This window comes from Gopherus evgoodei, chromosome 9 (assembly GCF_007399415.2).
Source record: "Gopherus evgoodei ecotype Sinaloan lineage chromosome 9, rGopEvg1_v1.p, whole genome shotgun sequence".
Classification (NCBI taxonomy): domain Eukaryota; kingdom Metazoa; phylum Chordata; order Testudines; family Testudinidae; genus Gopherus; species Gopherus evgoodei.
This window is the reverse complement of record NC_044330.1, coordinates 91,771,910-91,786,334: the sequence shown is the minus strand read 5'-3', so window position 1 is coordinate 91,786,334 and position 14,425 is coordinate 91,771,910. Positions and strand designations below refer to the sequence as shown.

General features: G+C 42.3%; 1 protein-coding gene across 8 annotated transcripts in view; it reads left to right on the top strand.

Moving 5' to 3' along the window:
* Positions 1–14,425, top strand: part of GAB3 (GRB2 associated binding protein 3) — a 100,687-nt gene that overhangs the window by 50,287 nt on the left and 35,975 nt on the right. Inside the window, exon 1 of one of the 8 annotated variants that reach the window (XM_030576595.1) lies at positions 8,091–8,094. The exons of the other annotated variants lie outside the window; for them this stretch is intronic. The gene's annotated coding sequence lies outside the window, so the exon portion shown is untranslated. Of the gene's footprint in view, positions 1–8,090; positions 8,095–14,425 lie in introns of those variants that run through there. 8 annotated transcript variants of the gene reach the window in all.

Sequence of the window (14,425 nt, the reverse complement as noted above, 5' to 3'; positions counted from 1 at the left end):
TTAAAATGTTAATTATTTCTCACTTGTGCCCTGGTAGTGCCCACAATGTGCCAGGCACTGTCCACACACAAATGAAAACCTACTGCCTTCCCAGAGAGCTCACCATATCTTTTTCTAGTATTGGCTCAAATGTTGCTAAGACTCTTCAGAGAATGGGGCATAAATTCAGCTGACAGGAATTTGTATCAAAATTAAAACAAATAATTCTGGAAAACAGTATGCAGTGTTATATGTATACATACCACTCTTCTGTATATTATAGACGCAGGAGCGCCACCAGCTCTTTTGGCACCCTAGGCGGCAGAAGGTCCCGCTTCTGAAATGACGCCCCCGACAGAGGCGGCGGACAGTCCCGCTCCCGAAATACCGACGACGACCGGGGCGGCCGCCCCCCCCCCCAAATGTTAGTGCCCTAGGCAACCGCCTAGGTGCCTAATGGGTTGCACCGGCCCTGTATAGACGGATGTATCGGCATCATCCAGAGCTATTTATAAAGCTATAGACAGATATGGACAATATAGCTGTATAACAACAGGGGTGTGCAAGCCAGTTCAGATGGGAAAGTAATCTTTTCCCAAAACTTGAACTGAGGCCAAGAGGCAAATATTTGTAGATTAAACACAAAAACCACTCCTGGTCCACAAGTGGCCCCATTGAAATCTATAGGGCTATGTGTGAAGTTAGGTAATATTCATTGAGAGTAACTGTATACACAGTCTGCCCTGTTGATGTGAGTGAAAAAGCTCCCATTGACCTCGGTGGGTGCATCCCATCACTTCTCAGTTCCAAGTGGTACTGGAATTGTTCAAAACAGGGAATGAAATCCTGAAGCCCACTGGAGTTTGGCCAGGATTTTATCAGGGGTGTTCCCTTCCCAGTCTGCCCTGAAGCATGAAGTGGCAGGAATCTGGCCAGAAGACCTCTTCCCATGAGATTTCTACCCCACTTTTACAGGCCTGAGCTATGAAATCCTGCACCCGCTGAAGTCAGTGGGAGCTTTGCCATTGACTTCAGTGGAGCCAGGATTTCACCCAGTAAGACTGGATATTTCCTACAGGACTCAGTCCTTCAAGGTGTTGACTACTCAGCCCTCAATCCAGCAAAGCATTTAAGTGTCTGCATAATTTTTCAGCATGTGAGGGAGTCCCATTTGTAATCAGCGGGACTACTCAGGTGCTTAACAGTAAGCACGTGCTCAAGTGCTTCGCTGGATTGGAGCCTGGTGATGATATATTACTATTTCCATCCTCCTTTCTTTGTGTATATGTTGGGAATGTTAGTTCTTCTTTTCAGCATTTTTTTTTGGCATAATATCTAGGACAAATCCGCCATGGACACCCAAGTCATTTACGACAGGGAGAGTGTTGAAGCTTCCTGAAGAAATCTCAAAACAACACAAATATTTCCAGATTTGATCACCTCCCAAAGGAGTTATTTATAGAGACCTTCCCCTTGTCACTTGGATGAATCTTTCTTTCTCCAGGCAATTTTCAGTGGGAAACAGGATGCAGAGACAAATCCTGCTCACTTTACTGTGAAGGTAGTACTAGTGAAGGCAGTAAGGTGTAAGTAAGACCATCCAGATTTGGTCCCAAAATAGTTTAGAAAATATATTCGATCTGTCATCTTTTTATTCTGCTATGAGTCAAGCTGTGAGAATTTCCTAAAAACTCTATAAGGTGCCGCAGGACTCTTTGCCTCTTTTTACAGATCCAGACTAACACGACTACCCCTCTGATAAATGATAAATGGAAGTCAATCCTTTCTTTACATTCTTGTTGAGCAACATTGTTAGTATCAGCCATCACCATCACAGCACGGACCTTTTTGGCTTTTTCTGGACTCTCACTGTTCTAGTTACCTTGGTAATTAAATACAAAATGTTACTATTGCTGAAGAGTTGAGTTTATTTAACAGTATTGTGGGGCTCCTGCTACCAGAATCACTTTTGCCCAATTTCCTGTTTCTGTTCCTTCTCTTGAGAACTATAGCATCATGTGAGTTTAGACAGTTAAAGAGAGGCTGCATGACTGTTGCTGACCTCATACCACATGCTCAGTTAAGGTGAAACAGCAAAATTTGTTCTGTTTCTGTAGAATGTACCAAGAAAACTGCCAGTTCTGAGTACAGTAAAAGGAGAGAGACTCCAGATAGCCTAAGACACAACATAATCTACAGGCTCTAGACACCTGCAGATCTTTTCAGCCTTTAACTGCTCTGCACATCTGTATTTACAATAAGCTTGCATGCTACAAGAAAGGGCATTAGCCCCCACTCTTTCTTTTTTCCTCAGCAAAGAAGCTTTGGAGGCTTTCCATAAAAGCAATTAGTTTAGCAGCCTTACTCCAAATTTCTCAGAAATTCAGTTCCCATAATACAAGCCACTTCCCACCCAACCCTTCAGAATAAGAAGCTAATTCTCCATTTACTTCAGTTGCATTACACCAGCAGAGAATTTGTCCCCAGATGTGTGCATTTCAGTGCTGTTGTCCTTTTAAATGACATGGGTGAATAAACAAAACAGGGTAACTGCGATTTTTATGAAGCTCTCAGGGTACATCCAGAAAATCACTTGACATTCCGTAGACATTTCAGGATGGAACTAATAGGGATTCCATAATAGGCGATAGGGATTTACCTGTACTATATTCAGTATTAAATGGCCTTACTGCTTTATTGATCATTAATAAACCATTTGTAAATGAATTGGAGAAATCGCCAGTGTACCCATGTCGTTTTACAATAATGACATTGATATTGCAGGAGAAATCTTCTCTAGCATAATTGTGAATGATGGCTACATATCTAAATCCAGGAGCACCATGGGAAAAATGTATTGGTTCTTTCATAAATTTTCCTGTTTCTTAAGCAGTTTATGTAAAGACCCTAGTCCAGCCACCTTTGAAATTAGTGGAAGTTTTTTAACTTCAACTTCAGGTCAAACAGAATGAGATCCGAACTGAATAGAATAGCAATATTGGTCCTGTGCTTTTCCATCCATAGCTCTCAAACCACCTTACACTTTAATTTTCCCCTTTGTACAGATGGAGAAACTGAGCCACATAGAGATAGACATCAGAGTGTTCACATTTGGATGCATAAAGTTTAGGCACCTACACCCATAACTGGACAGTTAAATGAGTGACCTGATGTACATTGGAGTTGATCACCAGAGGTGGACACATTTCAGTGATGAGTGAACGAGTCACTGCATATGTAACTTGTAATCAGCATGTACAATTTGTCGAGTGCGTTAGGATTTTTGGGTGAAAGGAAATATAGGAATCTAAGTTACAGCCATGTCATCTTAGATATTACACATAAATATTCAGTTGATGGGAGAAGGGGAATGGAGCTAAAACTCTTGGCTAGCTGGCTTATCTGTAAACATCCTCACATAAAAAGCCTTGCCTGTAAGTCTTCACTGTCAGTAAGCTCAGATGTCTGGGAGAATTTGGCAGCATTCAGAAGGTGCAATTTGGGAGAGGACCAGAGAAGTAGTTTTTTCAGCTTACATACCCTGGAAGGGAAGGAAAGAGAAGAGGGTGCTCCATTGTGGGGAGAGAAGAGGAATGCGCCCAAGGGTGATGGGAGACCATCAAATGACCTAAACCCAACTCCCTCGTATCCAGTTGTTTCAGCTTGTTTCTCCTGCCTTTGTGATCTACCTTTTGAACCAGAATCTACTTTACACCTGGATTTAAAAAAGAAAAGAATCCTGCAGCCTTCAGGGAACCTTAGTCAAGCCTGCAGTAAGTGAGCAGTTTAAAGTAATTGAGATTGCCGTCCTCAGAGGAATTCCACATGATACCTTAAAAAGGATGGATGTGCCCTGTGCTTCAGCAGATTTCACACAAAGGTTGGCTTGATTGTTCTCAAACTGAGTTTTTGACAGTCTGCAGATCCTTGCAGGCTTTGCTTTTAAAATGACGCTCAATCAAGACAATCACTGTTACTTTTCTCAGAACGTTGTCACCTGAATCTGTTTCCACTCTACATTAGTTATAGCAAAATAATATCCAGACTGTGCTTGAAAGATGTCATTTTATGTGGTTATTATCTTGTACCTTTTTACTGAAGCTTGGAAGATGAGCACAGAACAAAAAAAAACTCAGATCAGTTCCAAAGACCAGCAACCATTAGGAAAGTTTTACCAGGGACCCAGACTTTGAACCCAACACACTAAACATGTACCTTTTTAGTAATGAGTCATGCTTACACTTTCAGTATATGAATTTAAAGGAGCCTTCAGATATTCACAGGCATTCATTGGCAGAAGAGCTCCAAGATATCATCATTGCTCCAGGATGGTTAAGGAAACCCTACTTTGGGATCACCACTAGAAGCATTGCTTATTTATGACCCATATTTGGACTTCACTGTTAAGTTAGCCCAGTTAAATGGGTCTAGGCCCGCAGTCCCTTACTTACATGTTTCTACCCCAGGGATTTGGATGAGCCTACTCCTGTTTACAAGACTGGACCCCCATGTTCAGTAATTGTGTACCGTCAGAGGCTGGCTTGCATTTAACTCTGAAAGCCACCAAAGAGTGAAGCTCCTCTCTTATAGCATTCATTATATTGCGAGCACTGAATAGACTGTGAAAGGACAGGGCCTGATTCTGTGCAGTGTTAAAACAGATATAGACCCACTGGCATAAAACTTACTGGCATTGGGATCAACAGCATAGGAGCCTTGTATTGTAGCAAGTTATCTTTATGCTGGAATCACTTGTCCAGTCAATATCCTTCCTTTTAAAAACTGGAGACACTTTCACCCTATCCCTGTGCTAATAACATTCACATTCTTTGTTTACCGGAGAGGCTCTTGCTATACACAGCTTGTCTTCAGAAAGGCCCTAAGATGTAACCGAAGACAAAGTGGAAGAGGCAGTTACTGGAGCCACTTTCTGTTGTCCAGGATGTTCCTAATGGGAAATCTCTGCTTGCAGTACTTGCATGAGAAGAAAGGAGACAGTCTCTTTTCCTGGCAATGCCCTACAAGAAAGTCCCTGATCAACAATTTTGTGAAAACTGTGACGACACCCGTTTCTTTGCCCACTCTTGACTAAAATGACACTTAAATGATGTTTTAATCAAACATCTGCATTTGCCCTCCCCACAAAAATCTATCTAGATCTAGACACATGTTTTCTACGTTAAGAACTTGATTTGAGATCTTCCTCAATGGTCTTTTTAAGTAATGAAATTCCAGAGCTTTCAGGTCACTTTGACTTTGACCCTGCATGCCCAAAGGAACATTAGCTTTATAAAGAATTTGCATGTTTATTAAATAGCAGTGACTCACTCAGTTGCAGATGTTCGTATATATAAAGTACCATAAATATTATGGATTAGGATGTGGAATATGTGATGGGAATGTGTTTGGGGAAGCAGGCAACATTTTCTCTAGTTTTATTCAGTTTGTGGCAATCTTCTCTTTCCGTGCAAACCATAGGCTTCTTTCTGTGCATTACAGAAACAGAGAAAATCTTGCTGGTTCATGAAGACGTCATCTTAGATGCTTTATTATAATGCATTCACCACACACTGTGGTGCAGGAAATTTTCAGACTAGTGCTTTCAGTCAATTAAATATGTGTGCCTCACCATGAAAGGAACAAGGTATTTCCCCTCTGACTCTGCACTGCTAGAAACTTAGTAGGTCCTCGGAGTAAGATTTCTGCGGGCTTTCCTGAAATAAGGTCATTTCAGAGTCATATTGAAACTCAGTAAATGATTCACTTCTTAGCAGATAGCAATGCAATGAGATTAGAAAGTCTGTCCTAAAATGATCACAGCTCAGCCATTTGCCATAAGATGAGAGGCACCATTCTTCGTCTCAGTACAAAGTTAGCTTTGTAACTTGAGGCTCACTTTGCTCCTAAATGGGCACTAGCCTTGAGGTGGCTGATGACAGCAGGACCATCAGAAACTGAACTGCAGAGTAGTGGGGACAGGGAAGGGAGAATTCCCACCTTGGCTGGTGTGATTGCATTGGCAGCAGTGTGGCTGGGTAACCAGGGTAACAGAAAGTCAGGTTTTTTGTGAAGCTGTTTCACTAGCAGAAAGGGTTCGGCAGTCCATTTAGTGAAATGAAAGCAGAAAGTAACCCAGCTGGAGCTGGCATTGGCAAAAGCTTCTGAGGACCTGGCATGGAAGGTGAGACACAAGTGACTTTACTGCTGTTTTATTTGGAGCCTGGTGCCCTCAGAGATTTGTTATGACATTGGTGAGGTGCCTGGACCACTAAACCAGCACTCGGCACTAAAGCTAGCTGAAATTTGGAATTTCTGGTTTGAGGACATTTCAGAGGGCTCAAGATAGGAGCACGTAATGTGATCTTGCTACTACTTTTCCTGGCGTGTGGCCTGATCCAGAGGCCCTTACCCATGTGAATAGAGGCTAGCACCCTTGGGGACCCAGTGGAGGGCTTTCATTAAAGGAAGTGTCAGGGACAGGGTGGATAAAAATGATTGATTTAAAAAAAATTTTAATGGATTTTTTTCATTTAAATCGGATTTTTTTGATAAAATGTTTTTGAGGACAAAACCTATTTAAAGATAGTTTTAATTAAGATACATTATAGCTCAAAGATATCTCATCATGGAATAGGGATTAAAAATTCTCATTCTATAGTATGAGATAATTTCATGTAATGTTTAAGAAAAGTTTTGTAAATGAGTTCTAATAGCTCATGGATTAGGGACTCAATCTTATCGGGTTCCAAGGGCTTCTGTATAGATTATTTAGGTTAATCTTTCTATCTACCCAATGGGACTCAGTGCTCAGTCTAGAAGATACCATCAGAGATGCTTAGTTTTGCAGTTCTCAAACTGTGGATTTGTGTCTCCAGAGATAACATGCTTGTTAACAGCAAAAATATTTTTAAATAAATAAATAATATATAGAGGTGAGAAATAACAGACCTCAACCCTACTGTCCCTCTGCAAATTTGTGTACACAGAGTCAATCCCTTACCTCTCTCCAAAAGTGAAAAGTTTCAAAAAGTTCAATGACTAGAAGATTGTTAGGAGCGGAATAGATCTGGACAAAAAGAAGTCTGGAAATAAATGTGAGAAGGGAGGGACAGGCAGTAGAAACAAAAGTGAAACTGTTTGAGCAGCATATTCCAGAAGTCTTGAAGTCTTTCTGAGTGTAGCCTTCATTGATTTGAGCTCTACTATACCATTCTCTCACTAGAAGGGAAAACCTATAATGGCAGCAGGCCATAAAAGAGACCCAGTTTGAGAATAAGAATCATTCCAGAAATACGTGTTTGCTGATGATGTTTTAAAGAAAGTCACACCAGTGACCTGGTGGAACTCACTTAAGCACTTGGATTCAGAAACTGTTGAAGTGATAATCTCACTTTTAACAGCAGTAGCTTCCGCTGCTGGTGTAGAAAGAATATTTTCTTCGTTTGGACTAGTTCATTCCAAACTGAGAAACTGTTTGGGACCTGAAAAAGCAGGAAAGCTTGTTTGTTTGTTTTTTGTTTGTTTTTTTCCAGATTATGAACAAACAGGAAAATGAAGGTGAAGATGACTGAATTAGCTGCAGAAACCAATATTTTAAATTTCTCATGTTGGCCTGGCTGACACAATCGATGTAATTTTTTTTTTTAATTTCATTTAACTATTTTAGTTAAAAACAATTTTAATGAAAAGAAACCTGATTTTTAAAAACTTGAATATTTAACTGAATTCAATAATTCATATGCTTGTTTTGTTAAAATATTATATGTATGCTGTTGAAGAAAAAAAAATCCAGAATACATAACGTTGTTGTTTTAGTTAAATAAAACAATTTAAATGTTTGTCTGGTGATGTTCTCCTCCTAATATAGCATGGTGAGAAAATCCTCCAAATATTAATGATTAACCTGTTGAATTGGAGTTAGCTCACCTCCCAATGACTTTATAAATATCTGCTTCAGTTACCTTTGGTAAATGAAATAACTAAACAATCATTCATTTTCTGATATAGCTGTAAAACTCATCTTTTGAAAAGTTTTCAAAATAAATCACTTTAAAAATGTATAGTGTATACCTTCTAAAAATGAAACCTACATCTATCTTGAGTTATGAAGAATATGTATTAAGGTTATAACAACCAACAAGAAAGCACTTTTATGTAGAAATCCATTATTACATTGAGTCTTCCTGACACTTGATTTAAATTGTGATTTAAATCAAACCCACCTGGTCAGGGACCCGAGGAGCTAGGAACAGCTGCTGGCCTGCTCCCTAATTGCATTGCTGGACAACCCGTGAGCCCCACTGCATTGCCTTAGAACTCTGAGTGGCCACAGGCCCAATGGGCAGCTGGGTTTGCAGTCCTGCTTACCAGCCTGGCCTGTGTAACCATTCAGTGGCTGCTCAGTGCAAACCATGCCTGCAGCTGTGCTTGCCCTTGTTCCACTCCCTGCTCCTGCTCGTTCTAGTCCTTGTTCCAGCCTGCTTCCAATCCCCGCTCCTGCTCTGTTCCAGCCTCTGCTTCCTTCTGGCTTCGATCGAGGCTCTGCCCCCGGTGTACAACTCCAGTTGACCCTCTGGCTCTGGCATTTGGCTTCTGCCCCTCTGATACTGACCCTTGACTTGTTTCCTGGACCCCACCTACCCTGCATCTAGCTCTAACTCGTAGGCCAAACTCTCACCTTCATCACTAGGACCACGGCCTGATTGTCAACAGGAAGGAAGCAATTGCAGAAGAAGCACTCCCTCTTCTGCCATTCCCTGGGCTACATTTTCTGGGATTACCTGGCCACAGAAACAGAGGGAATCCTTGTCTCCGGAAGGAAGGATGTTCTCACCTTTAAATTGGATCTTCATTGAATTTTTCCAACCATAATGCACAGGATTAGATATGTCAGTGCTGTGGAAATGGATGTGGGGTGAGATCCTAGATAGATAATTAGTGGATCTAGGTAGGTAAGTCAACTACCAAAATATAGGAGTGAAGAATTAAATGTATGGGCAGGAGGGAAAACAGCCAAGCTGATTGCAGAGTATTGCAAGGAGACACATTAGAAGGCACCAGCAGGCAGCCGCATTAGAGAGAGATTTATTACGCAGAGCTGATGGGAGCCAGGATTGAAATCGCTCAGTGATAGCTCTGGCAGGGGGATGGACTAAATGGCTGATTTGGTCTCTGTCATCTCCGATTTCCGTGCACAGTGCTGTGTGTGATAATATGCAATGGAAAGGAAGACACAGTCCCTGCTACAAAGCACTCACAATCCAAGCGAATGTGGTTTATTAACTACTGCCTGATTTCTGTCTTATAAAGTGTTTGCTCCAACAGCACATGATACACCAACTATATCGTCCCATTCCCTTTGAATCGAGGCATACTTCCTCGCAGCTCAGTCCTGAGGTCCTTACATAGGCAAATCTCCTTCCTCAGTCCCATCTCTCCCCGGGCTGGTGCAGAGGGAGAAACTAGTCTGACGTATATATCCTCAACAGGCTAGACATCAGCTGCTCTCAAAGCTATGTATGAATTTTAACTTCCTCCTTTAAAATCATTTATAGGAAATGCTGTAAGGTTCCTCTTAACATTTTCCCTTCAAATGACCCATTTTAAAGCATTTCCATGCTTTATTTTTTTAAGCACTGAAAACGTCAGTCTCGAATGCGTAGGACTTGGTTTGCTGCTCTGCTCGTGTACCCGCCTCAGGGCTGTCTTATTGCTCTAGAAGCCTCAGCCACAGTGGGTACATGAGGAACACTGCTAGTGCAGCAACCCCCAGGTACATATACTTCCCCAGTCTGTCCTCTTGGGATTCCCCCTATCCTCCATGCCATTCTGCAGCCACACCCACTACACTAGGCCCGCCATAGTAGCCCTTCCCAGAATGCTGCAGCAGTAGCACTGTCAAGTTGCAACCACTCCTTGTACACCTAGTGTTGCCAGGTGTCCGGTTTCCAGGACCAGAAGCGCCTGGTTGAAAAGGGATCCTGGTGGCTCCGGTCAGACGGTGCTGACCAGGCTGTTTAAAAGATCCGAGCAGCTCCTGGAAGTGCCCAGCATGTCCCTGCAGCCTGTAGGTGCAGGGGCAATCAGGGAAGCTCCGCATGGTGCTCCTGCCCCGTGCGCCAGCTCTGCACCTCCCATTGGCTGGGAACTACGGTCAATGGGAGCTGCAGGCGCAGGCAGCATGCACCATGCAGAGCCAGCTGGCTGCCCCTGCGCCTAGGAGCCAGACATGCCATCTGCATCTGGGAGTCATGTGGAGCCAGGGCAGGCAGGGAACCTGCGTTAGCCCCGCTGCGCCGCAGAACAGGAGGTGCCTGAGGTTAAGTGCCGCCTGGCTGAAGCCTGCACCTCAAATCCCTTCCTGTACCCCAATCCCTTGCCCCAGGTTGGAACTCCCTCCTGGAGCCTGCACCCAAACTCACTCCCAGAGCCCAAACCCTGCACCCCCTCATGCACCTGCCCCAGCCCTGAGCCCCTTTTGCACTCCAAACCCCTCCGCCCCAGCCCAGAACTGACAGCCCCAGCTGGAGCCCACACCTCCTCCAGCATCCCTGCCTCAGCCCTGAGCCCACTCCCACATTCGGCTTCAGCCCAGACCCCCCTCCTGCACCCCAAACCCCTCATCCCCAGCCCCAGCCCAGAGCCCACAACCCCAGCCAGAGCCCTCATCCCCTCCCATACCCCAACCCCCTCATCCCTGGCCCCAGCCCACAACCCCAGCCAGAGCCTTCACCCCCTCCCATACCCCAACCCCCTGTCCCAGCACAGTGAAAGTGAGTGAGGGTGAGTGAGTGATGGAAGGAGGGGGGGTGGAGTGAGTAGGAGCTGGGGCCTCAGAGAAGGGGTGGGTCAAGGATGTTCAGTTTTGTATGATTAGAAAGTTTACAACCCTATGTACACCCCAGCACTCCCTCTGTATTATTGACTGCAAAGTAAGAGGTGGTGGGGGAAGGGATTCTTCCCAGCAGGCTCCCTAGTGCAGCCATTCAGGGCAGCCAGAACTAAGCCCTTAGTATCTTAATTATGAGTGTTTGAACCTGCTCAACTAAAATGAATTTAAATCCAAAACTTTGGTCAGATCTTGACTTGAACCCAAACGTACCCCTTTTCGGAGCGTTTAAACTAGTTCAGTTCATTTCTCCCATTGTGTTCAGGCTTGTTTTCCATCCTGGGCTCTCCCAGATCAGTGAGCCATTCTTGCAGAATATTCATGGCCTGGATTCCAAAATCACCCTTGTGCCCTGTGACACATCACGTTGCATTGTTTCGTTGTAGTTTGATGCTTCATTGCATGATCACATTGCACCAGAACTTCAACAGGAGTGAAATGTTGCCCAACCTTGTTCATGTGAGATTTCCAGCCCAGCCATTTCTAGAGGCTCAGATGGGCCTTGCAGAGTTTGGTTAAATATGGGAACTTCTACGTGTAGACCTGTCGCAAGCTTTCAGTTCTTTTAAAATTCACCCATTGCTGAACTTTTGCCCTTTTGTGTGCATGTTACAAATTCATTTCTGAACCTGTCCATTGTAGGCTAATAGATTAACACAAATCACTTTCCCAAGAAGGATGGGACTGGAAGTCAGGAGACATCAGTTGTTTCCCAAACTTCCTGTAGGCATCCTCGAGCAAGTCACTTAATTTCTCTTGGCCTCAGCTTCTCATCCGTAAAAGGAATAAGATAATTCCCTGCCTCACAGAGGAGCTGTGAGTCTTAATTTGGTGGTGAACACCCAGGGTGGATTTAATTTAAATCAAATTGATTTAAATCATGATTTAAATCACTAGTCAGGAAGACTCGATTTAATCATGGATTTCTACATAAAAGTGCATTCTTGGTTGTTATAATCTTAATACATATTCTTCACAACTCAGAAATAGATGTAGGTTTCATTTTTAGAAGGTACACACTATACATTTTTAAAGTGATTTATTTTGAAAACTTTTCAAAAGATTAGTTTTACAGCTATATCAGAAAACGAATAATTGTTTGGTTATTTCATTTACCAAAGGTAATTGAAGCCAATAGTTCACCTCCCAATGACTTCATAAATATCCTCAATTCAACAAGTTAATCATTAATATTTGGAGGATTTTCTTGCCATGCTGTGTTAGGAGGAGAACGTCACGAGACAGACATTTAAATTGTTTTATTTTTATTCTATGCCGGCAGAAGAAGCTACTGCTGTTAAAAATGAGATTATCACTTCAGCAGTCTCTGAGTCCAAGTGCTTAAGTGACTTCCACCAGTTGACTGGTGTGACTTTCTTTAAAACATCATCAGCAAACATATATTTCTTGGCTGGTTCACCCTTAGCTCTGAAGTTTATTATAGTTGGCATTATGGATAATTGCTGGATGTCCACGTCATAACCAACTCCTCTTCTTCAGCAGTTCAGGTTTGACCCTCGTACCAAATATTGAGGATATTTGCAAGAAAATGAGCTGGAGCTAGTGCTTGTCCCATTCGTTTTTTTAATGCTTGTAATTTCTCTGTCATTGCATATTTCTCTTTTTAAGATCTCACTCAGTTCCTTCCAAATTTCAACAGGCTCAGCAATAAAACAACTATTTCCCTGCATTTTGTTCAAGGCTACATAAGTAGGTTCAGGGTACTCAGCATGTGTTCAACATTTCTCTTAAGCCCAATGTTAAGAACTTTGGCTGTGACAGTGCCATCTATTTTTTCACAGTTTTGTTCACGAACTGTCATTAGGTTAGGTCAGTTCTTGATATAGTGCTCAAAACAGTCCACTACGGAGTTCAATCACACGTCTTGTGGGAGAGTTAGCTTGGTTCCTCCCACTTTTTTCTGAACAGCTGCTGCAGAGTGGTTGTTACAGAAATATTTTGCAATTTCAACATTAGCCTTTATTTCTGGAACACTGAAGTCTTTGGCTAGGAGGTGCATCAAATGAGCACTACAACCTTATGTTATTCGCTGGGGACTCTCTGCACTCTTTCTAAATTTCTTCTCATCTTGGATACATTTGCAGCATTGTCTGTGACCATGCTGCATACTAGACATTTGAAATTTTTTTCACAGTTTGTTATACTTTTTACTGCTACTTCTTGTAAGTATTCTGCTGTTTGTGCATTTCCTGATGTATCAGTTGTTTCTGTAAGGAAGTCATTCCCTTCTTCTGTTGTCACACAAGCACATACAACAGGATCATTGTGGACATTGCTCCACCCATCAAGAGTCAGGTTAACAATTTCACCCTCTAAACCTTTTGCACACTGCTCAATTTCTCTTTCATACACTTTATCCAGCAATTTGCCTGCAACATCTGCTCTGTTGAGTGGACTGTATCCTGGTCTTAATGACTGAACCATGTTAATGAAGTGTGGGTTCTCAGTCATATGGAAAGGAGAGTTTGCTGCATAAACAAACTGGGCAATTTTTTCATCAATTCCTTTTTTTTGTAACCTGCTGGTTCTTATCACAAGCTTATCTGTGGCTGTTTCTGGATGACTGACTTTTTTTTTTTTTCCTTTTTGCTACAGGTGATAAACTGTGGCTATGTGACATACATTTGCAATTGAAACTCTATCATTGGCAGATAACTCTGAAACTATAGAAAATGGTGATCTTGAAGGTGGATAGTCTTCAGAATCCTGTATGTTGAGGGTGGATTCTCCTAAACAAAATAAGTCAATGCAGTTATTTAATTATTAAAACTATACTGCTCATTTAGGATTGCTTATTACATTCACTGACACTCAGTACTCCTTTAAAGGTGAAATTGTAAAAGGAAGATCTGCCTATTTCAGCTATTTATTTTTTATCACAGCTGCATCTAAAATGATAGTACCACAGAACAACAACTATATTTTTTGCTCAAACACAAAAATTCAAAAATAGTCCAGAAGAAAGACAGGCGGTCCTTAAGAAAGAAGTATGAAATAAAAAAGTTGATCAACCTGAAGATCCTGCATATTCAGACGTGTTCCTTTCATCATCTTCAACGCAGCTTCCTCCTGAGAAGGAACGCTTCTCACAATGTTGTTTCATTTGGGCAACCAGGCCTTGCATTTCTGTGTTGCACTGTTTGCATTTTGCATGCATGCCTGTCTTACCCACAGGTAGAGGAACTTCATTAAAATATTCCCAAACCGGGTCTTTTACGGCCTGCTGCCATTATAGGTTTTCCCTTCTAGTGAGAGAATGGTATGGTAGAGCTCAAATCAATGAAAGCTACACTCAGAAAGACCTCAAGACTTCTGGAATATGCTGCTCAAACAGTTTCACTTTTGTTTCTACTGCCTGTCCCTCCCTTCTCATATTTGTCTCCAGACTTCTTCTCCTTGTCCAGATCTATTCCGCTCCCAACAATCTTCTAGTCATTGAACTTTTTGAAACTTTGCGCTTAGAGAGAGGTAAGGGATTGACTCTGTGTACACAAATTTGCAGAGGGACAGTAGGGCTGAGGTCTGTTATTTCTCACT